This window comes from Prionailurus viverrinus, chromosome C1 (assembly GCF_022837055.1).
Source record: "Prionailurus viverrinus isolate Anna chromosome C1, UM_Priviv_1.0, whole genome shotgun sequence".
Taxonomy (NCBI): domain Eukaryota; kingdom Metazoa; phylum Chordata; class Mammalia; order Carnivora; family Felidae; genus Prionailurus; species Prionailurus viverrinus.
In genome coordinates, this window is record NC_062568.1 from 49,704,839 (window position 1) to 49,728,625 (window position 23,787).

At 41.1% G+C, this 23,787-nt stretch overlaps 1 protein-coding gene across 6 annotated transcripts in view; it reads left to right on the forward strand.

Moving 5' to 3' along the window:
* Window positions 1-1,571: 1,571 nt before the first annotated feature.
* SESTD1 (SEC14 and spectrin domain containing 1) overlaps window positions 1,572-23,787 on the forward strand; it is a 171,021-nt gene continuing 148,805 nt past the window's right edge. For 2 of the 6 annotated variants that reach the window (XR_007154798.1, XM_047871082.1), the window contains exon 1: window positions 1,575-1,593. The gene's annotated coding sequence lies outside the window, so the exon portion shown is untranslated. Of the gene's footprint in view, window positions 1,594-9,798; window positions 10,061-10,247; window positions 10,412-23,787 lie in introns of those variants that run through there. The other 4 variants (XM_047871087.1, XM_047871085.1, XM_047871083.1 and 1 more) reach the window with 4 other exon arrangements.

Below are 23,787 nucleotides of genomic sequence, written 5' to 3' on the forward strand. Positions count from 1 at the left end.
ATTCAGAAGGAGAGGAAAAGTTGGACTGATACAAAAGGCAATTCTTCCCATTTTCCACTTTATCCCACAACCCAATCAATTCTTTGCTTTTGTGTTGTTAGTGTCTCCTCTGACTTTATGCAATGGGATTTCTCCTGAGCTGCCACTCAGCTGCTGGAGTCATGGAGAAGCTTCACACACCTCCCCAGAACAGCTGGAGACAGTGACAGTGGAAAGAGCCTGACAATGGGTGGAGATTATTTTTAAATGTGGTTTGTCCCTGTTTTGTTCAGGAACATAGGGATTTTTTTTTTTTTTTTAATGTAGATCAACAAGAGAGCCATTTCTGACCACTAGAGAATTGAAGCAAGGAGGGAACAATTTAGCCTCAGATTTTGACTCGAGAGCAGAATACATTGCTTGATCATATCGGCCTGTAGTTTTCTTTCTTTCTCTCCTTCTTTCTTTCTTTCTTTCTTTCTTCTTTCCTTTCTTTCTTCCTTTTTTTTTTTTTTTTTTTTTGGTAGTGTCTGAGGTAAATGTTCTTGACCTTTGTATTCAGGCTGATGGCTGGAACACATTAGAAAAACAAAGTAAACCTTATGACTTGGAGCGAGCTTGTTTTTAACATTCTTTTCTGTCTTACTAATAACTAGGACCTAGCCCTGTATTGAAATACCATGTAACAGAAACTAAAGAACTTTCTCTGTAACTTAACTAATACTCTTTAAATGAGACCTGACTTTCACTATGTTAATTGAATTTGACCATCCAGTGTTCTACGTCTTCAGCTTTGAATAAAATATTTGTCGATCTAAATTTTTTACACTAATAATGCAAGAAGTAAAAATGCCCTGATCAAACAAAAGTGTATTTCCCTATCAGAATTATGAATACATTGAAGGATTTTTCTAGGCTAGTGTTTTAAAGAAGCATCAACAAACCAGATAAAGGGTACTTGAGTATAGGTTTTTAATACAAAATAATGAGACTAGAAGTAATTTACAATTTTCAATTTTAACATTTGAGTAATAAAAACTTTTATGAAAATCATCTTTCCAGTGTGAGGTTTAGAGCAGCACACATTTTGCACTGAATACCTATTGTTTTTGGTTGGCCTGGTACCCCTTTCTCCCCTTTTCCTGGTAATGTGGCTGTCCCTTAGGAGGAGACTTCCTCCCATGAAGGGAACTGCCCCTTATGACACCCAACTGCCTACCTCATAGGCCAATCTTGTTCTACTGTTCACAGTGTTTGAACATTCATGTGACCCAAAATATCAGTTCCTACGTGAACTACCCCTAAGCTGGAGGATGTGTACATAGTGCTACCTAGGGCTCTTTTTGTGTGTCTAAAAGAGACCAGTATGCTGCGGGACAGCTCGAAGGCAAGTCACAGAGAAACTGGTTTGACAGAAGCAGCTGAGAAAGATGCTGACTTTGCTTTGGTCTCTGCTCTGGTCTCTGAGGTCCGCGTGTTGCTGGGTGAACTGGCAGAACCCCAGGCCCTGAGGCCTCAACTCAGCCTATCTCAAAGATATCATGGAAGGTTCTTGGTAGTGTCCTGAGAAAGAATTCAAGGACAGATGCACAATGCAGCAGATGATCGAAACAAGTAAGAACATTTATTAAAGCAAAAGTATACTCTGGAGATGTGAGAGCTGGCAAGAGAGAATGAGAGAGAGAGAGAGAGAGAGAGAGAGAGAGAGAGAGAGAGAGAAAGCGGGAGGGGGACTGCAAGCCCTGCAACCATGTTTTACTGATGATTGTTAATTAAGGGGTGGAATACTCATTACTTGGGGCCAGAATTTCTTGGAAGCAAGGTTTCCCACCTTTTCTTCCTTATGTGCTCAGGGGTTTCCTATCATGGTACCCACCATCTTGGGCCTGTCTAATTTGATCTGGCCTCTTGTGGAGTGCTTCCAGCACATGCCTCTGACTTTCCCAATAGCTGGCCATGACTTTCTCTTTGCTGGCTTCCAGGTATCCTTTTAGAATCTGACTGCCTATTGTAACACCCAAAAATGCAATTCTTCCTTTAGTGTGCTTGAGCTACCTCACTATTATTCCAGAAAATCCACAGTATTGATCTAGAAAATCCATCACCTCTTCATCCCAATCCAGTTGAAATTGGCTTTAGTACTTTCAACGAAAGAGTTCTGACTCAGGAACACGTATCTGAGCGTATCATATATTGACATTTCATGGTACTTATTGGAAGAAAATTTATTAGAGACAACTAAAAAAAATGGTAAAGTCAGTTTGCTGTATTCTATTATATAATGTATTGCATATTGCTAGAGGCATTTAAAACTGTTTGCTTTTAATGTGACCTCCTTTGGTAATCTCTATTACAAAGTTTATATTAAGAGTGACAGTAAATTGCTGAAATTAGGACCTTCCCTTAGTCTGAAATTTTATTTCATTTTCTATTATTTCTAATAGTTTTAAAGCACTACTGATGTTTAAGAGATAAACTTGTGGTATGCCCACATTATGTACCACCTCTATAAGCATGTGGATGGTCCTACAAATATTCAAATACTTTCAGCTTATATCAACTAATTTAGGCCGGGAAACCTAGATTCTAATCTTGGGTGTTTTGTTAACTAACTCTAGAATCAGGTATGTTGCTCAACTTCTCCTGGTCACAGGAAAGTGAAAATGTTGGAATAGGTCAGGGGTCTTCCAACTTAAAAACTCCATGACTTGACAACTAGAAAAAGTCAGTTTTGTTAGGAAAAGCGTTTGCTGATTTTACAAAAAAATCAAACAGTGCTTTTCACTCTTTCCTTTGGCCTGTTTAACAAAAACATTTTGTAAATGTGTAATTTGGGGGGTGGGGGGTGGGGAACCTACCTGAAACAAGTGAATGCAAATTATGTTGGCCTTGGAAAAAGTTCTTTTGTATGAAGGACTCCAAATACATTGGCCTAGATGATGAACTAACAGGCAGCCAAAACACACAAACAAAAAAACCCAAACCCAACAACAACAAAAAAACCCTTGAAAATGTTAGTTATATAACTTCAGGACCATGAAAGTATATTAAAACCAAAACCAAAACCAGATTTTGTTGTTGTTGTTGTTGTTTTGTTTTTTTTAATCATTATTTTTGAGAGAGAGTGTGAGCAAGGGAGGGGCAGAGAGAAGGGGTCAGAGGATCCCAAGTGGGCTCTGCTCTGACAGCAGGGAGTCTGATGCAGGGCTTCAACTCAAGAACCCTGAGATCATGACTTGAGCCAAAGTCAGATGCTCAACTGACTGAGCCACCCAGGCACCCCGCAAAACAGGTCTTTTTAACTTCCTTAGTGAAAGAGAAATTTTGAGTTTGGAATTAAAATATCAAATGTAAAAACTGATAAACTGAGTACTCAAAGTGACTTTTAAATAAAAATTTTAAATATTTCTCTTAAAAATTCAATATTATATTAACTTTACATTCCTAAAACAAATGCTATATCCCTTTAGATTTTAAAATAGAATACTTTGGGGGTGCCTGTGTGGCTCAGTTCGTTGGGCTTCCAATTCTTGATTTCAGCTCAGGTTGTGATATTACAGTTTGAGATGGAATCCTGCCTTGGGCTCTGCACTGACAGCCAGGAGCCTGTTAGGGATTCTCTCCCTCTCCCTCTCTCTCTCTGTCCTTCCTCCACGGGCGCGCGATTGTGCACGCATGTGATCTCTCTCTCTAAATAAACAAACATTAAAAATATGAGTGATGTGATAAAAAGGCATTAAAATTTTTTTGATGTTTATTTATTTTTGAGAGAGAGAGAGAGAGAGAGAGAGAGAGCAAGTGGGGAAAGGGACAGAGAGAAAGGGAGACAATCTGAAGCAGGCTTCAGGCTCCGAGCTGTCAGATCAGAGCCTGACGCGGGGCTGAACCCACCAACCCTGAGATCATGACCTGACACTTAACTGACTGAGCTACCCAGACGCCCCAAAAAGACATTTAAAAAATAATAATAATAAAATAGAATACTTTGGCAATTTTTCAAATATTGATTTTGCAATGTTAAAGAAATACCCCCAAATTTTCATTTTGTTTTGCCCCTAAAGGAGAGAGTGGCAGCCTGAGGAATAACAGCCCAGTGCTACAGTTTCACTGCCACCATCTCATAGCTTTGTGACTGTGGTATGTTAGGCAATTTTGGATGGCAATATACAGAAACTCAACAATGTGCCCTCAGGGAATAGCATTGGAATTTGGTTCTTGTTCCTTTGGTTTGCAAAGAATACGTATGCAAGTGAGAAAAACTGAAATCTCAGCCAGGGATATCAGGCTTCCCAGAAACAAGAGAAGTTGAATACCATGCTTCCTAGAAGAGGGATGCACACTGGGTTGGGTTTTCCGGAACACAAAATTTAGAGAGTGTTCAGAACCCAAGGCATCAGATCTTTTCTTCAAAAAAAATTTTTTTTAATGTTTTATTTATTTATGTATGTATGTATTTATTATTTATTGAGAGACAGAGAGTGAGCAAGGGAGGGGCAGAGAGAGAAGGAGACACAGAATCCAAAGCATGCTCCAGGAGAGCCTGATGTGGGGCTCGAACTCACCGAACAAGAGATCACGACCTGAACAGAAGCCAGATGATCAACCAACTGAGCCACCCAGGTGCCCCCAATCTTTTCCTTAGAGCAGGGGTTCCCATCCTGCTGAACATCCCAGTCACCTGAGGAGTGTTTTAAAAATATAGATTGTGTGGGGTGCCTGACTGGCTCGGTCCATAGATCATGTGACTCTTGATTTCAGGGTATGAGTTTGAGGTCCACCTGTGGTTTAGAGTTTACTTAAAAAAATAGATACATAGATAGATGATAGATAGATAAAAATAGTGAGACCCCATCAGCAAAGGCTCTGGTCTAGTCCATATGAGGAAATGCTCTGGTCACTTCGTTGCTAAAAATCTTCCAGGTAGATCTTGAATGCCCTGCTCTAGGAGTTGCCTGATTTTGCTAGTCTCTCATTGTATGCTTTATGATCAGCCCACTACCAGTTGATTCTCTTAGCTTTGACTGCATGTGTCTTTTTTATCACAGGGTCAGTGCTTCATCTGCTTCAAGCCTTAGCTCAATACTACCTTCTGAGTGAGGCCTTTCCTATTCCTATTATTAAAAATTGTACCCTACCCCTTACACTTTCTAGTCCCCTTTCCTGCATAATTTTTATCCAACACTTATTGCCTTCTAATATAATCTTTGATTTACTTATTTATTGTATTTATCATCTGTCCCACCCACCAGAATGCAAGATCCACAAGGCAGAATTTTTGTGTATTTTTGTCCATACTGTATCCCCGGCACCTAAACCAGAGATGCTTAATAAATATTTGTTGAATATAAGAGTTGAATGTGTAATGAATGTTTTCTGCTTAGTCATTGGGCTGACGTTATTCTGCCAGAGCCCTACTCACCTATGGGCACCCTTTGTGTCTCCTTTTGGATCTCTTGGGGAGATAGTATCCCCAATTGATTGTCTGATTGGACCAGCTTTTTTGGATTGAGTCCCCCCCCCCCCCCCCCCCCCCCCCCCCGTCACTTTTGAATGGGTGTGACCTGGCTGTTATAGATCACAGCAATTAGCAGTGACTCAGGGATTGCACAGCACAATAGTACTGCCTGGGGCCTCCCCTTCAGCATGGGCTGTGGGTGGGGCAGTTTCTTCAAGAAACCAATTTTGGTGTTGGGTGACTGTTCAGCAAATTACCTCACCCTACTGAGCTTCAGTAAGGTGGCTTTAACAACACCTGGGTCTGCCTTACCTCACAGTGAGTTCTTCAGAAGTTCCAGTGAACAATGTGTGGGGAACATATTGCACATAAAAGGTGCTTTCAACATTCACTTATTATAAAAATAAAACAAGACAAGTGTGAAAGTTACTTAATTTTAGATGACATTTAAATGTGGCTTTTAATAAAAAGCCCAAAGAAAATTGCAGGGCAGAAATTAGGAATTTAGGAATTGGTTGCAAAAGTGCCTTTGGGATGGTTTCCCCCCACCACTGAATGTTTTTCTTTAATGTTATTCTCATTTCACTGATTTCTATTTGGCAGGGACTCCTGATACATAACTTCCAAAAAGGCATTTAAGAGGAATAAATGCAAAGATCTGAACTCAGTCTTCAAAAACAAATTGCACAAATACAGGCTTAAGGAGACTTGGTTTTATAGCTATACATGTGTTAAAGACTTAAAAAGAATTTGGAGGTACTTTTGTTTTTAGTTGGCAAAACTTGATGTTTATGAACAATATAAGGTGGTAGAAAAGTGTTATTGTGATATCAGACTGAAATTTGAAATATCATAAAAATGTGGTAAATTATACTTCACTATTTCTCTCTTCATACCTGGGTTATTGGACTCAGTTCTGGATGCCACTTTTTAAGAGGCACTAGGGTATGATCAGATGAAAGTGTATGGAGGAGATGAAGGGTACATGTGAGTGAAGCATAGTATGTATGGGAAGGCATGTGCTATGGTTGTTGACTTCAAATGTTTAAAAGGCTATGTATGGAAGGGGAATGGGGCTGTTCTGTACTCAATACACGGTACTAGATGGGGCGCCTGGGTGGCGCAGTCGGTTAAGCGTCCGACTTCAGCCAGGTCACGATCTCGCGGTCAGTGAGTTTGAGCCCCGCGTCGGGCTCAGAGCCTGGAGCCTGTTTCCGATTCTGTGTCTCCCTCTCTCTCTGCCCCTCCCCCGTTCATGCTCTGTCTCTCTCTGTCCCAAAAATAAATAAACGTTAAAAAAAAAAAAAAATACACGGTACTAGACTCAGATTCCCTGGGCCCTTTAATACACATTGTATTCATATTTATAATAATGGTTGAAAGTATTCTTATTTTCCCCTTTTAGAGTTGAACAAACTCACACTTGGAGTTGTTTTGTGCTAGTCCAAGTTCATACAGCTAGGAAGTTATAGAACTGGGATCTGACCACCCCGCCTCAGAACTTAAACCTAGTGGTATTTCCTCCCAATACCATAGCTACCTACAAATTTATAAGGAGACATATTTCAGTTCAATGTAAGGACTAGAAGGATTGTTCAAAGATGAATATCGTTATAAAGTAGTGAGTGGTTCCCTACCACATGGAGTTTGTGCCTATGCTGGACAGCTACTTTGTAAGGATCTAGTAGTCCCTCAACTTCTACATAGGCTGTATAAAGAAGGATATGCTTTGGCGCCTGGGTGACTCAGTCAGTTAAATGTCGGTAAGTGTTGGACTTCGGCTCAGGTCATAATCTCACAGCTTGTGGGTTCAAGCCCCACATCGGGCTCTGTGCTGACAGCTCAGAGCCTGGAGCCTGCTTCGGATTCTGTCTCCCCTTCTCTCTGACCCTGCCCCACTCACACTCTGTCTCTCTCTCAAAAAATAAACGTTAAAAAAAAATTCAAAAGAAAAGAAGGATATGCTTACCTTCATCACAAAAATATCAAAAATGAAGTCTAATCATAGAGCCAAAGGAACTCCGAGGCCTAGTGAATTTCAGTGATGGAGCTATGTTCATTAATTCAGTAGTTATTGGAAAATACAGCGCCCAGACTTCACCCTGGATTTACAACCTGATGGCTTTTGTTTGGTTTTGTGTTGTTTTTTCTGTTACAGCAGTTAGTCCTTATCTACTAACTGGGTAATACAGTGTGGATGGAGCTAGAGGGTATGGAAAGAGGAAGGGCAGGGATGTTTGGGAATTACTGTAATGGATCGTTTGGCATGTTCTTGCTTTATTAAAACAAGGAAAGAATGTGGATGGTAGGAGGACAGGATTTTTTAAAAAACCTTTTTTTGATGTTTATTTTTTGAGAGATAGTAAGAGCGCCCATGTGTGTCCATGAGTGGGGGAGGCGCAGAGAGAGAGGGAGATGGGATCCTAAGCAGGCTCTAGGCAATCAGCGCGGAGAGCCCAATGTGGGGCTCCAACTCGTGAACCGTGAGGTTATGACCTGAACTGAAGTCAGACACTTAACCTATGTAGCCACCAGATGCCCCCAGGGTTTTAAATGATAAGCAGAGAGGGGTGCCTGGGTGGCTCCCTCAGTTTGACGTCTCTTGTTTTCAACTAATGATCTCACCGGTTTGTGAATTTAAGTCCCGCATTAGGCTCCACGCTGACTGTGCAGAGCCTGCTTGGGATTCTCTCTCTCCTCTCTCCAGCCCTCCCCCCTCCCACACTCTCACTCTCTCTCTCAAAAATAATTAATAAACTTTAAATGATAAGCAGAGAATGCCACTTTGTTAAGGAAGAATAGAATACTGTGAAAGGTTAACAAGACAGGGACTGTGGATTGCACTGTATATTTCCCTCCTGGTGAATAGATGCTCAACATTTGTCTGCTGGAAGGAATGCCTCAACCTTCAACAAATATTCAAAGAGAAACTTCTTGGTGCTGAGCACTTTGCTAGGTCTGGGAACCAAAAATGAACTAGACAAAAATCTGCATCCTTTTAAGGAACTCAGTCTAGCAACAAAAGACCACCAAGCAAAGCAATGGGAAAAAAGTACTAAGGATAATCATAGCGAATACATAAAAGGTTTCATGAAGGCATAAAGGAAAGAGTATTTAATTCAGTGTAAGTGTATAGGGTGAGCACGTGGGTGTGTAGAAAAGAGGTGATGTCAGGTAAGATTCCAAAGAGATAATGATGAGTTTATTATCTTGAAGGATAGTAGGAGTTCACCTGTTTAAATGAGGGATGGATTTCAGATGGGGGTAAATACACAAAGATACTCAGACAGAACCTGTTGCATCTGTACGTGAAATGTGGTGGGAGTCAGAGCTGGAGCTGAAGAGGTCTAGGGATCAGATGGTAAAATGCCTTGTATACCATGGTAATTAGCTTGAACCTGATTGCCCAGGTGGAGAGCCTCTGAAGAATTTTAAAGAGGGAGGCTCTGTGGTTTTGGAGCATTCTCTGGCAGTCATACGAAACAGAAGCAGAAATTAGGAAAGCTTGACCTAAAGAGTGGCAAAGAGGTTGAAATAGTGGAGACAGATTATTAGTCACAGAAATAAGCGGAAGGATTCATCCATGGGGTTTTGATCAGACAACTTTAGTGGAGAGAAATTTGATTGCCTAGTTGTTGGAATTGCAAGATTTTATCCATTGAATGAGGTGATACAGAAGCGAGTGGTACAGTGAGTAATACGGAAGGCCTGGGATTGGGACCATATGGTTGCCCTGTTTGTGTATATTAGCTGCTGACTCTTTTGAACTGAATTCAGGAAATGACATAAAAATGATTTGCGCAATAAAGTTAGAAGAACGAGGACTCCGAAGCCAGTACATTTGGAGAAAAATAACTAGGGTTGGTGAAGATAGGGAAGTAGGATTATCAGAGGGCCATTTGTGAATAAATTTTGGATCGCCCAATAGAAAAATCCCCAAAGAAAAACAAATGCCCTGAATCCAGCCCTTCCTCACTACGACCCATTTCCCCCCAGCTGCCTTCATTCTCCAGACCGTGGAGGTTAGAATTTCGAAAATCTTGGAGACCATATACTCAAACCTATATATGTCAGGCTGAGGACAGAGAAAAGAAACGATTTGCAAGCCGTCAAGTAGCGGGGTCTTTCCTTAAGACCCGGCTTCCAGACTCTAGCCCCAGTGCTCCTATCGTTACCCACACCGCTGCGGGCTTGGCAGCGCGGAGCCCCGCGCGCTGCCAGCTTCTCGGGGTCAGCCGGGGTGCGTCGGAGGCCCCTTCCTCGCCCCACCCCCACCGCAGCCCCGGTGGGACTGCCCGCCCCGCCCCCTTCCGCGCCGGGCGGGGTCGCTGCGCCGCCGCTAATCGCGCGCGCGCGGGGTCGCGCGGACGCGGGTCGGGCCGCGGGTGCGGGGAGGTCGCCAGGCCGCCCGCGCCGCCGCCCCTTGCCTGACGCACGGAGGGGCCGGGACACGATTTGCCGCGAGTGGCTGGAGTCGCCGCCGCCGCCGTCCAGGCCCGCTCCGCCCCCGGCCCGCCTTCCTCCCGCCTCGTCCTCCGCCTCCGCCCGCGCCTAGCTCGCGTCCCCGCGTCCTCCCCACCAACCCCGGAGCTGCCGGCCGCCCGCGCGAGCGCCAGCGCCAGCCAGGTGAGTGTGGCCGCCGCGCGGCCCGGGCGGCCCTGGCGGGAGGAGCGCGCAGGCCCCGCGGCCGGGCGGCGAGCGCGGGCGGGTGGAGGAGGCGGGGGTGGCGGGCCCGGCTTTCTTCCTGGGCGCGGGCCGCGGGGCGGTGGAGCCGCTCGGCTGAGGGAGGGGCGCCCGCGCCCCGCCGCCGTCACCGCAGACAAAGCGCCCGAGGTGGGAGCCCCGCGGGCGGCCTCTGCCTCCGCGCCGCCTGCCGGGTGCGGCCTCGTTCCGCACTGCCCGGCCGCTCTCGTCTCCCCACCCTCCCCGAGCACCCTTGTTCATTTCTGGGTGAAAGGGACACGCATCATGCAACAGGTTTGGGCGTTAATCCTCATTTTCCGGCGGGTCTTGTCCTCCCGGCGTGCGGGCACCACATGCGGAGGCGCCGGGCCCCGGGGCGAGCCCGGCGGCCGGCTCCGGCAGCCGGCTTCTTTGTGTGGCCAGTGACCAGCCTTGCCCGGTGGGTGGGGGACGCCCGCCCGAGGCCCCCGGGCCGTGGCGAGGCTCCTGGATGCCTGTGTTGCGGCGTGGGGCTTGGCTTTCCCTGGGCCTGCAGGCTGTTAACATCCCTTCAGCCTTTGGAGGAGTCACAAAGAGAAGGAAGAGAGGGTTGGCAAGGATCTCTGGTTATGTATTTATTTTTTATACGTTAGGTAGACTGATAGTAGAAAGGAGCCGCAGTCTGGCCGGCTCGTGAAGTTGCGGGTGGGATTTCGACCTGGGATGCACGGTTTGGACTTGCTGCTGCTCTGACAGCAAGTGGTTTTCTTGGTGCTTTGACGTCTTTCTCTCCTACACAGACATTATCCCAGAAGTTGGAAGTGCTCTTTGAGGGAGTAACTGTACAGCAGCTGTTTGACAGGTCACCTCTTGCTGCACATTTTGTCCGTGCCAAATATACCCACAACACATCCTGGCATAGGTTGACAAACTCTCAAATTAAAATTGCCACTCAAAATCCGCCCGTTTTGGAAAATATTAATCCACATGGTTTTCTTTGGCTTAATCTGGGATTATTTTCGTACGTGTGAAGAACTTTTTTCTAACCACCCCCCCCCCCAGGAGGAATACTTAATAAAAAACAATTTATCTTTGTTCATATACCTTGGTCATGCTGTTACCTAGCTGGTTTTGTTGGTATGCTATTTTAGTATAACAATACTAAATGGAAGGAAAATATCTTACTTGTGCTTTGAGCAATAAAATGCCTCTTTGTTCTAGAACCAGGAAGTTTTTATACATAATACTTTTTGTGGACAAAAGTTGGTGACTGTCTTTGCCCCATGACCCAATACATGAAAAAAATTCCCAATGACTTAGAAAGCATTACACAACTCTATAGATTGTTTTTCTATCCCAAACCCCAGGAAATCATTTTGCTGTGTATTTATTCAAGCAACATAAGACTAAATTTAACCTTAAACATTGGGCCTAACTCTATAAACTCCTTCAACGTTAGGAATGAATTGATTGCATTTGAAGAGTTTGCTAAGCATTTTAATCCCTGAGAAGAGTAATGGGAAGGAGTAATTGATGGAGATTAGGAACCCCTGATGGATTTAGCAGAGTGGCAGGAGAACAGAACATGAAAGGTGGTAGACATTGCAAAGTTCCATCTACTTCGGTTTTAGTTGATAGGCAGGGGCGTATCTGAAAACTAAATGTCCACTTATTATAAAAAAGCAGAAAAACGTGTTACGTTCTGACCTATTTGGTTTTTTTCAGTGTACTCTGGAAAGACTCCTTGAAGCTCTTTCTACTCCCTACAAACAAACTTGCTATTAATAAGGACTTTTCTTTTGAAGAAATAAAATTATACCAAATTAATGTGATCTGTGGAAAGTTTCTCTGGAATGATTAGTAGTTTTACTTTACTAAAAATACCATTCATCTGTATCACATCTGACTTCAGAGAGCTTTCATAGCTGTTACAAGCTACAGGAACAACCTCTTGGAAAAAGTAGAATATTGACTGATGACGAGCAGAAACTTAAATTTTTATAATAGTTTTTTTAATTGAGATATAATTCTTACACCAACAGAATTCACTCTTATAATGTGTACAATTCAGTGGCTTTAGTATATTCACAAGGTAGTGCAAACATCACCAATTCAAGAATATTTTCATCATGCTGAAAAGAAACCCCCTTACCCCATAACTGTCACTCTCATTCCTCATTAGCTGTCACTCTCATTCCTCTTCTCCTGCACTTGACAAATATTGATCTACTTTCTGTCCCGAGATTTGCCTGTTCTGGATGTTTGATATAAAATGAATCATACAAATATGTGGCCATTTGTGTCTTTTACTTAGCATAATATTTTTAGGGTTCATCCATATTGTGCATTTTGTCTACTTCATATTTATGGCTGAATAATGTTTCCTCTATGGGTATGACACATTTTGATCATTCTCTCATCAGTTGATGGACATTTGGGTTGTTTCTACTTTTTGGCTGTTATGAGAAATGTTGCTGTGAACACTCATATACAAATTTTTGTGTGGACGTGTGTTTTCAGTTCTCTCGGGTGTGTACTGAGATGTGGTATTGCTGGGTCTTATGATACCAAACTTCTATTGTCCAATGGCTGCACCATTTTACATTTCCACTAGCAAAATTATGAGGGTTCCATTTTCTCCAGGACTTGTTAATGTTGCCTTTTTGATGACAGCCATGCTAGTGGGTCTGAAGTGGTATCTCATTGTGGTTTTCATTTGCATTTCCTTAATGGCTAATGATGTTGAGTATCTTTTCATGTTCATATTGGCCATTTGTTTATTTAGACAAAATGTCTATTTCATAATGGTTTCTAAGTTTGTTTTCACATGTATTTTCTTATTTAGTCTTTGAAATGGTTCTGTAAGGTAAGTTTATCCATGTTTTACTGCTAGGAAGCTAAGGTGCAAAAAGGTTAAATAAATTGCTTGTTTTTTAACCTTAGAGTTAGTAGGAGGGTTTGAATGTAAGCTCAGATCTTCCTCCATTCTTTCCACTCCAAGAGGCATACAGAAGTTAAATTGTGTTTGCAAATTTGCTCAGCTAATCATTGACACAGTGGGGAAAAATAAATAAAAAAATCAAACAACAAAACACAGGTCCTGTGACCATACTGCCTCATATTCACCAGATTTTGTTATTTTTAAAAAAAAAAAATTTTTTTTAACATTTATTTATTTTTGAGAGGCAGAGAGAGGCAGAGCATGAACAGGGGAGAGAGAGACAGACAGAATCCGAAGCAGGCTCCAGGCTGTGAGCTGTTTGTTAGCACAGAGCCTGATGCAGGGTTCGAACCCACAAACTGTGAGACCATGACCTGAGCTGAAGTTGGATGCTCAACCAGCTGAGCCACCCAGGAGCCCCTAGATTTTGTTATTCTTTTAAAAATAAAGTCTTTGTTTTCTCCTGTCCTAATAAGGTAGATATGATTTCCATATTTCCTATACAGAAGCAACCAGAAAGAGTAAACTTAGTAACAGCTTCTTGGTGGCATAGCTAATCCTAGAACCCACTCTTCACTGAGACGTTGTGTTTTATATTACCCTACAGCTTCCTTGTTCTATTCTCCCACTGATATGTTCCCTTTATCTTAAAATAATTGAATAATTTTCCATTTTTCATAAATGTTAAAAATTTTCTGGGTTAAACTGAAATTAACTTATTTTTGAGCAGGGCAGTTTGCCAGTTTCATCTTGAAGTGCAGGATTACTGAGGTACATATTTCAGTTTTTATGTGGCACTCTGTATCAGACATAGGTATGCAAGATTAACAGCTCCTTAAGTGTAGGGAGAAGCCATATGTTATTCATACATTTTTGCATATCCATTGTCCAACATAGTGTCCAGCACTATGAATACAAATGAATTTTTTTAATCCCCCCCCCCCCCCAAAAAAAAAACTCAGTAAAAATGATCTGGTGCTGTTTTTTAGAATAAAGGCAGTAAAAATTCCAGAAAAAAAAAATATTTCTTACCCCTGACACATGACCTAAAAAAATAATAAATGGTAAAAATTGGAACTTGACTTAAAATTCAGCATGTATCTTATGGAAGGAAGTAACTGTTCCATCCTGGGTTAAAAAAAAAAAAAAAAAAGGCCCTAGGGGTGCCTGGCTCACTCCATTGGTAGAGCACGTGACTCTTGATCTCAGGGTCTTGAGTTCAAGCCCCATGGGGGGGGGTGGAGTTTACTTAAAAAAACAATAGGGTGTAAATACCTGGTGGCTGGCACAAGTGCTTATAAGCTCAGTGCCCATGCATAGGAGCTGCAACCCCCCTCCATGTTAAATAAATGAACGCCCAATGAGTAAATAGAAGAATTCGTTTTCATTGTAACAAGTAGAGAAGATACAGCAAATGAGTATTTAGGCTGTGCTTTTCATTTATATATTTTAATGGAAGACATGCATGTTCATTATAAAAATTCAGGTAATATGTAGGTATATTCAGTAAAAGCTGAAAACCTCCCTTAACTTCTTGTCACCGTCCTTTCCTTCACCCCCAAGATCATTCCTGTCCCAGGTAACCATTGTTAACATTTAGGGTTTATATTTCCACCTGTATCTTTGATTAATGTGTATGTGTGTATAAATATATCCAACCATACATACATTCACAGTGGTTTTCCCTTTACAGATGGGATTGTACTACACATTTCCTTAGTTTTTATACTTACATACATTAAGATTTTTGCATTTATAGTCACAAAGGATAAATATAATATTTATGTTTTCTTTTTGGTTTGCTATCGTTGCCTGGTTTTGGTGTCAGAGTTAAGCCGCCTTCTAAGAATGAATTGAAAAACTCTCCTTTTTTTCCCCTGTGCTCTGGAATAGTTTAAAAATGTCTGCCCTTAAGCATTTATTAGAAATTCCCTGATAACTTTGGGGGAGGGAAGAGATCTGAGACAACCTTTTAACTTCTTCCTGTTTTTCTTGTTCTGTTGAGTTTTGGCCCGTATTTTCTATTACATTTTTGGGGAAAGAATCCTTCCATATACACACTTCCCTTCCCTTAGCTCTGATGAGTAAGTTGAGAAAAGCAAATGGTTAGCTGAAGCAGTGGATGCAGGAGTATATGTGCTTTTCTCTTAGGTCCAGGGTAAGGCCCTATGCTTACTAGTTGTATAACCATAGAGAAGACTTTCTCTCTTCAAACTTGTTTTCTTATCTGTAAAATGGTAATAATCCCTACCTCATAGGAGTCTTGAAAGTATTAAAATGAGATGTGAGCTAGCATATGAAAAAATCTCAGTAGTTGTATCTAATAAAAATTGACAAATCTATAATATTAAACTGTAATGTTATACAAATGTAAATTTGTCACTATAGTTACCATAAGTTGTTTTACTTTATCAAGAACAAGTTTAAGGAGAGGGAATGGTGGAGCTATGGATGGTTTCCACTAATAAATTAGAAGGCTCAATAAAAATTTCCAGGTTATTTAGAATTTGATTTTGGTAGACAGTGATTTTTAAAAACTGAGTTGAATTCTCAGCAGCTTTTTTTTTTTTTTAAGTTTATTTATTTTTGAGACAGAGAGAGACAGAGCATGAATGAGGGAGGGGCAGAGAGATAGGGAGACACAGAATCGGAAGCAGGCTCCAGGCTCCGAGCCATCAGCCCAGAGCCCGACGTGGGGCTCGAACTCACGGACCGAGAGATTGTGACCTGAGCTGAAGTCGGACGCTTAACCGGCTGAGCCACCCAGGCGCCCCAATAGACAGTGATTTTTAAATACCTGCACAGTTTTGAGACAGGTTAGTGGGGAAAACACACCTGGATTAATCCTGCATTATCACTTATTAGCCTTGTGACTTCGGACAAGGTAAGAATTTCTCTCAGTAAAATGGGATAAATACATTAGCTTTATAGGGTAGGTATTAGGAAAGAGATAAGTATATTGTTCATCTAAAAAGCATTCAGATTGTTTATTTTTATTTTTTAAAGTCTATTTTGGCGGGAGACGAGCAGAAAGAGATTAGCATCGTGTTTAGCATCTAATAGGCATTCATATTGTTTTTATTATTTTTTTTAAAGTTTATTTTTCGAGAGTGCGGGAGGGGCAGAGAGAGAGAGACTCCCAGGCAGGCTCTGCCCTATCAGTGCAGAGCCCCTTGCAGGACTGGAACTCAAGGAAACCAACCATTAGATTGTGATGTGAGCTGAAGTGGGATGCTTAACTGACTGAGTCATTTAGGTGCCCCAGGTGTTCTGATTGTTAATTCTTTTTCTTTGCCTGACCATCAGTGACAAACATGCGGTGCGGGGTTCTGCTGTTTTAATGCTGCTTGATGTAGTGGAAAGAACATTAGGCCCTTAGACTTTTAGCCTGTGTTTTACAATTGCTAGCCATTGGCCTTGGACAGATCACCTGCTCAGCTTCTGTTTCCTTACCTATAAAAAAAAAACAGCAAGAAATTGAACACGTGTTGAGCATCTATTTTATATGCATTTCGTAGGTAGTTTACAAATCTTAACCTCATTTAAATCTCCCAATAATTCTATTGAATAGAGATGATTATTTCCCATTTTAATGAAACAGAGGTTCAGGGTTTTCTGACATTTATTTGGAGGAACCCCCGCCCATGCCTGTCCATGTTCTTTCACTTGTTAGAGCTGTCCTCTCTTGGTGATGGTAGGGTGTGCCCCTGTGCACAGGGAATTCTGAATAAGCATACTGCAAACTGAAATACTAAATGTATTAAAAAACTCAACCACAGTTGGCTGAGACTACTTATTTATTAATGATTTCCATTAATAAAATACAAATAGAGGATGGTTAATGTATCCTAATGCCCATACTTAAGAGTAGTAATTTAAGTTTTTTAATACAGTACTTGAGTTGTTGATAATCATTTTACCTAAATAATTCATCAGGCTTCATTGCATTTCCAATTTGACCAGGTAGAGGAGAGGGAATAGGTAATGGTCATACAGAGAAATCTAAGACTGTTTGATAGTGGCGCGCACGCGTGCGTGTGTGTGTGTGTGTATGTGTGTGTATATGGAAGAGCTCAGAAGCAGCAGTTCTTTGACAGCTTGGTGTTTACAGAAACTACAGGTTCTTGGAAAGAAGTAGGGAAAATCTGCATTATAATTCGTTGTCTACTTGCAGACTTGCAGAGTCATTTGAAAAATGAACCTTTGTCAGCTGGTTTATAAAGAGCTATTGATTATGTTCTTGAAAGGTTGTGATACTGTATTTCCTTTGATAGGGGTTGCCAAAGCTTTTGCTATGAGTTTCATTTTATTTGATCAGAGTCCATGGTATTGACTGGCTTTTTTGTAAGTTTTGTGCTAGGGATGTGCAAACAAAACAAAACAACAACAACAAAAAACCCGACAACAAAAAAACTGCTCTTGGGACATCACAAATTAAATTGTGATTGAATAATAGTATAGAAGGTCCAGAAATTCTGTCTTTTGAAACTTCAGTTATCATTTTTATTCTATTTGGTAGGAGTGGGAATTCCTGTGTTTAACTTAGAGAATTATCAGAGTAGGCTTGAATTGTGCTATGTAAATTCTCACTGTTATTGAATGCTTTTTGGAATACAGTACAAAGCATCATGAGGTATATGTAATTGTTAGAAAACGTGGTTCTTGTCTTCAAAGAGTTTATACTTAGGGAGGCACTGAAGGAAAAAACTAAAAGCACGTAGCAAATTCTTAAAGCTTGTGCTTGCTTTTTGTAAAATCAGTTTTGCTGCATTGGTCTTTGATAAGATACCGTAGGTATCTCTTGATGGTACTATCAGAAACCTCCCAACTCTTTGAGAAGTGGTAGTTGTGTATCTTGTATATCTAGTTCATCTTGTTCATTCCATATTGTTCTCTTTGCTCCATAAAAATTACTGTTTGGTCTAAATACACATAATAGTTCCCATTTTGAGTACTTTTCTGTTTATCTCCTGGACTGTGGACTGGGCTTTCCTTTTTGTGATGCCCACTAGAAAGCCAAAGTCATTTGTGGCCCGCTCCAGAGCAGACGTAGTGATTTTATGTTGTACATATTTTTAGCCTTTTTCTTGGCACCAATTTTGGTGTTTTCTTTATTCTTTTGCATTTGTTTTTTAAATTTATTAACTTTTTACAGTTTGTGTATTCTTGTAAGTCTCATTAATCCTTTTCAGAACAAAATACTGGTACGTGTGTATGTGTGTACATACATGTATGTATATGAAATCCATGGAGGAACATATCGAGGCAAACAGATTAATGTAGTGGAGACCAGATGTGGCAAATGGGTTTTATTTCATGGGCCAGCTTTGATTGATGGTGGCTGCATGGAACACTGCATTAAGAAGTAGCTGGAGGGGCACCTGGATGGCTCAGTTGGTTAAGCGTCTGACTTCAGCTCAGGTCATGATCTCACAATTCATGGGTTTGAGCCCCGCATCGGGGTCTGTGCTGACAGCTCCAGCCTGGAGCCTGCTTCACATTCTGTCTCCTTTCTCTGCCCTCTCCTGCTTGTGCTCTCTCTGTCAAAAATAAATCAACATTTAAAAAAAAAAAAAAAAAGAGGGAATCCCAGGTAGGCTCTGTGCTATGATAGCACAGAGCCCAACTTGGGGCTTGATCTCACAAACTGTGAGATCATTACCTGAGCAGAAACCAAGAGTCAGATGCCAACTGACTGAGCCACCCAGGCACCCCTAATTAGATTTTTTTATCTCCTAAAATTCTAATTAATTTCCTGTATTATTTCCAGTGGCTTTGCCTTAGTTCATGTTTTTGTCATCCTTTTCATTTCATTTTTTTTTTTTAAAGTTTATTTGTTCTGAGAGAGAGAGAGAGAGAGAGAGAGAATGAACGAACGAACGAACGAACGAACCAGAGACAGGGAAAGAGGGAATCCCAAGCAGGCTCTATGCTGTCAGCACAGAGCCTGATGCAGGGCTCAGTCTCACAAACTGAGATCATGACCTGAGCCAAAGTCAAGAGTCAGATGCTTAACGGACTGAACCACCCAGGTGCCCCTAAAATCTTAACTCTTAAATGGCTCAGTAAAAAGATGCTCAAATTTTTTTTTTAATTTTTTTTAACGTTTATTTATTTTTGAGACAGAGAGAGACACAGCATGAACGAGGGAGGGGCAGAGAGAGAGGGAGACACAGAATCGGAAGCAGGCTCCAGGCTCTGAGCCATCAGCCCAGAGCCCGACGCGGGGCTCAAACTCGTGGACAGCGAGATCGTGACCTGAGCTGAAGTCAGACGCTTAACCGACTGAGCCACCCAGGCGCCCCAAAAGATGCTCAAATTAATTCATAATAAAAGTAGGCACCAATTGATTGACAAATACCAAATAATTTGGTAACATGGATATAGAAACACAGATGTACTCCTAGATCTTTGATGGATATGCAAAATGCTACAATACCTACCAAAATTACAAAGGCAAGTAACCATGTCTAGAAATCTCTTATAGTATACCCACCTGCCCCACCACTGTGTGGAAGATAACATATACAAAGTTATTCGTTACAGTATTTGTAGGGACAAAAAAAGTGAATAACAGCGAACATTTATCTACACTTGGTATAGGGTCAGACACTGTTCTAAGCACTTTACACACTTTCTCATTAAATCCTCCCAATAATCCTATAAGGTAGGTGCTATTAACACTCCCATTTTATAGATAAAGAAACTGAGAGGCCAAGTATAAGTAGCCCAAGACCACATAGACAACGTAGAGGCAAGAATTTGAACCCAGGTAGTGTAGCACCAGAGCCTGTTTTCTTAACTGACATTAAGCCATCTAACTATAGATCAATATATGGTACATCCTTCTTAAGGAGTGTTACATTTTTAATTTTATTTTTATAAAGATTTTTTTTTTGTAATCTCTACACCCAACATGGGGGTTCAAAACTCACCCTGAGATCAAGAGTCGCATGCTCTTCACAGAGCCAGCCAGGCCCCCAAGACTACTACATTTTTAAAAAGAAATTTCCTTTAATTCCCCCTTTGAGTTCTAGGGTAGACTGAACTCAGTGACTGACTTCAAAAAGCAAAATACGGAAAGGGAAAAATAGTAACTTTACATTGAAGAAAACTGGCAAACATTACCTTAACCAAGGGATCTAGGTTAATATCACCAATGATGTCATGTAAATACATCAAGGACTCCCTCACATTACATGTTGAGAAGGGCAGCTCAACTTTGTGTATTGTTTTCAGAAATCCATATCCTCATTTTAATCATGAGAGAAACATTAGATAAACCCAAGTTGAGAGTTACTCTATAGCGTATCTGACCAGTACTCCTCAAAACTGTCAAGAAAAGACTGAGAAACTGTCAGAGAAGACTAAGGAGACAAGATAACTAAATGCAATGTGGTATTCTGGATGAGATCCTGGAGCAGAAAAAGGACATTAATGGAAAAATTGATGATATCCAAATAAAGTCTACAGTTTAGTTAACAATAATGTATTGATGTCTGTTTCTCAGTTTTGAAAAATGTACCACAGTAAGATGATAACATCTGAGGAAGCTGGGTAAGGTACATACAGGAACTTTTTGCACATTTTTTTCCACTTTTCTGTAAACCTAAAATTATTCCAAAGCAAAAGGTTTATTTTTAAAAAAGAAGATGACTCTGTGTATTGGTAGGAAAAAAAACCTCTAAGAAGTGAAAAATGAAAGGTGTAGAATATGTATATAGCATGGAATCTCATGGTGCCCCTAGAGATATTGTTTGTATAAAATGGATGGGAAAGCACATGTATGCATAAAGGTTTCTGGAAAGATACATAAGAATCTGATGACACTGGATGACTTTGTGGAGGTGAGAACTCAATAGTTGAGGAACAGGAATAAAGGAAAGACTTTTTAATGCATCCTTTTCTATCTTTTTAATTTTGAAAAATAGAATTAGCATTCAAAAAATAATTAACTTTTAAAATGAAATGGATGAATGGGCGCCTGGGTGGCTCAGTCGGTTAAGTATCTGACTCTTGATTTCTTTGGCTCAGGTCATGGTCTCAGCTTCATGATCCCAGGGTCCTGGGATTGAGCCCCTCAGGCTCTGTGCTAAGTGTAGAGCCATTTTGGCATTTTCTCTTTCCCTTTGCTCTTTTCCCTTGTGTGCTTGCTCGTGCTCTCTAAAAAAAAAACAAATAAAAATTTTTAAAAAATTAAAAATTTTAGATTTTGATGATGCTTTTGTGAAGTAACTTGGACTTTATTATCTGGAAAGTGATAAAAAATGTTGTTGGGGGAAATAATTATAATAACTAGCTAAGGAATAGTTTGAACCTCGTAAAGACTAGAACTAATATTATGGTTGCAAGATGGACAGTCTGAGAAGTAGATCACTAAGTTGCTGACCTCTCTTCTGGTGTGGTAGTATGGTGTCTTGGTAATTGCTTTTTAAAAAGTTTGTTTGTTTGTTTGTTTATTTATTTATTTATTTATTTATTTATTTATTTATTTATTTATTTTTGAGAGAGAGGGAGAGGGGGAGAGAGCATCCCAAGCAGGCCTCATGCTGTCAGTGCAGAACCAGATGTGGGACTCAGACTCACAAACTGTGAGATCATCACCTGAGCTGAAATCAAGAGTTGGACGCTTAACCAACTGAGCCACCCAGGTGCCCTGTTTTTAAAAAAGTTTTAGGGGTGCCTGGGTGGCTCAGTCGGTTGAGCATCCGACTTCAGCTCAGGTCATGATCTCACAGTTAGTGAGTTCGAGCCCCGCATCAGGCTCTGTGCTGACGGCTCAGAGCCTGGAGCCTGCTTCGGATTCTGTGTCTCCCTCTGTCTCTGCCCCTCCCCCACTCGTATTCTGTCTCTCTCTCTCAAAAATAAATAAACATTAAAAAAAAAGTTAAAAAAAAAAGTTTTAAGAGGTGGGGTGCTTGGGTGGCTCAGTCAGTTGAGCGTCCGACTTTGGCTTAGGTCATGATCTCACAGCTTGTGAGTTTGAGTCCCGTGTCGGGCTCTGTGCTGACAGCTCAGAGCCTGGAGCCTGCTTCATATTTTGGGTCTCCCTCTCCTCCTTGCCTCTCTCCTGCTCATGCTGTCTCTCTCTGTCTCTCAAAAATAAATAAACATTAAAAAAAATAAAAAAAAAACATTTTAAGAGGTATTGCCACCATCCTACATTTGAAGCCAGCAATGAAGGAAACTGAAGGCAGGGGTGGAGGTTGGAAGGAAAGGTTATAGTTACATTAGAGTAAAACTGAAAGGTAATCAGCGTGACACATCTGTTATGATATTCATGTCTTTATTTTGTATAATAATTAGGCCAAAATTAAAATATATTGTAATTAGTTGTGTATATAATTGTAATTAATTTTGACATGTAGTTTTAGAAGTATTTCCATACCATTGCCTTCTCCAGTATATATAATCATTGCCGGTTGGTAATTTTGTTCCGATCATGTATTATGTGCTGTTTGGTGGTTGTTACTGTTAACTGCCTCCCTCCAACACCCCCACCTCCACCCCCAAGTACATGTAAAAATCAAAAGTGCTGAATCTTACTTTCCATCTACTGGATAGGGGTGATAGTGGGTGTGATGACCTTTTGCTCTTTTCCTTAGTTGAGTTTCATGTCTGGGAGTTCATGAGCTTAACCTAGCGCCTCATGGACTATACACACCCGGCTTTACCCCTAACACATTGGAGGTTCCAAGAACTCTGAAGCATGAACAGATTGTGGGATGGTGGAGGGGAGGAGGAGGTACAAAATGACCACAATTCTGAAAGAAGAAAGGGATGTCAAACCAGGAAACGGAAGTAGACACCATGAAAAATGGAATCTGGATGCTCAGAATTTGAGATTCTTGGCTTCTGAGGCGGAAAGAGTGGAGAGGGCAAAGTAGAGCTCATGTTACCTATGAACTCTTGACCCAGTTCCCCCGAGCATGGAGCTGGAGGAAAGCGGTTTTCCTGGAGGACTCAGCAAAATAAAAACCGTTCCTACTCCTTCAAACCAAACATTCTTCTAGATGCTTTAAACTCTAAAACAAGTCTGTTAAAAGATTTTCTTTCCTTTTTAAGTCATTTTCTGTTTTGATAGGGTAGGCTGAAAGACAGTGGCCTCCTGGGGCCAGCAGGTCTGAAGGATGCCCTGGGGTGGGAAGGAACTCAGAAGGCACAGGAAAGGGAAGCTTAGAGGCAGCTGAGAAGAAAAGCTGGAGTTTTATGGATTTTCACCAGGTTCTGGATTGTCTTTACTCACAAATAAGAGCTTTATTCCAAATATTTCCTCTCTATAGGATGGGCAGCTAACCAGACAGCTTGAGTTGTGGTGAGATGGAAACTACTACTGCTGCTTTGTAATTTGGGGTTTGTATTCAATTTACTTTGAAAATACCTAGAACTCCCAAGATCAGAAATGGGGAGTGGTTGCTTTTGGGCACCTGAATTAAACAGATGACAACACTTTAAATGTAGATGACTACAGTTTTAATTCTATCTTAAACATACAGTTTCTGTTTAAATGCCATTTGAGTTAACCTGCTTTTGTACATAGTGAGAATATTTAAGCCTATCAGTTACTTATATCTTAGTGTGAGTCATTTAAGCAAGTAATTATTGCTTTCCCCCTTGATACTTGGCTGAGATCAGGTACTAAAGAAGTAAGAATGTTGATAGGAAAGGTAATTTTATAATTTACATCTTCTGTGCAGGATCATGCTGGACACTGTGGTTGTTAACTTTCTGTGACATTGAAGATTTGAGG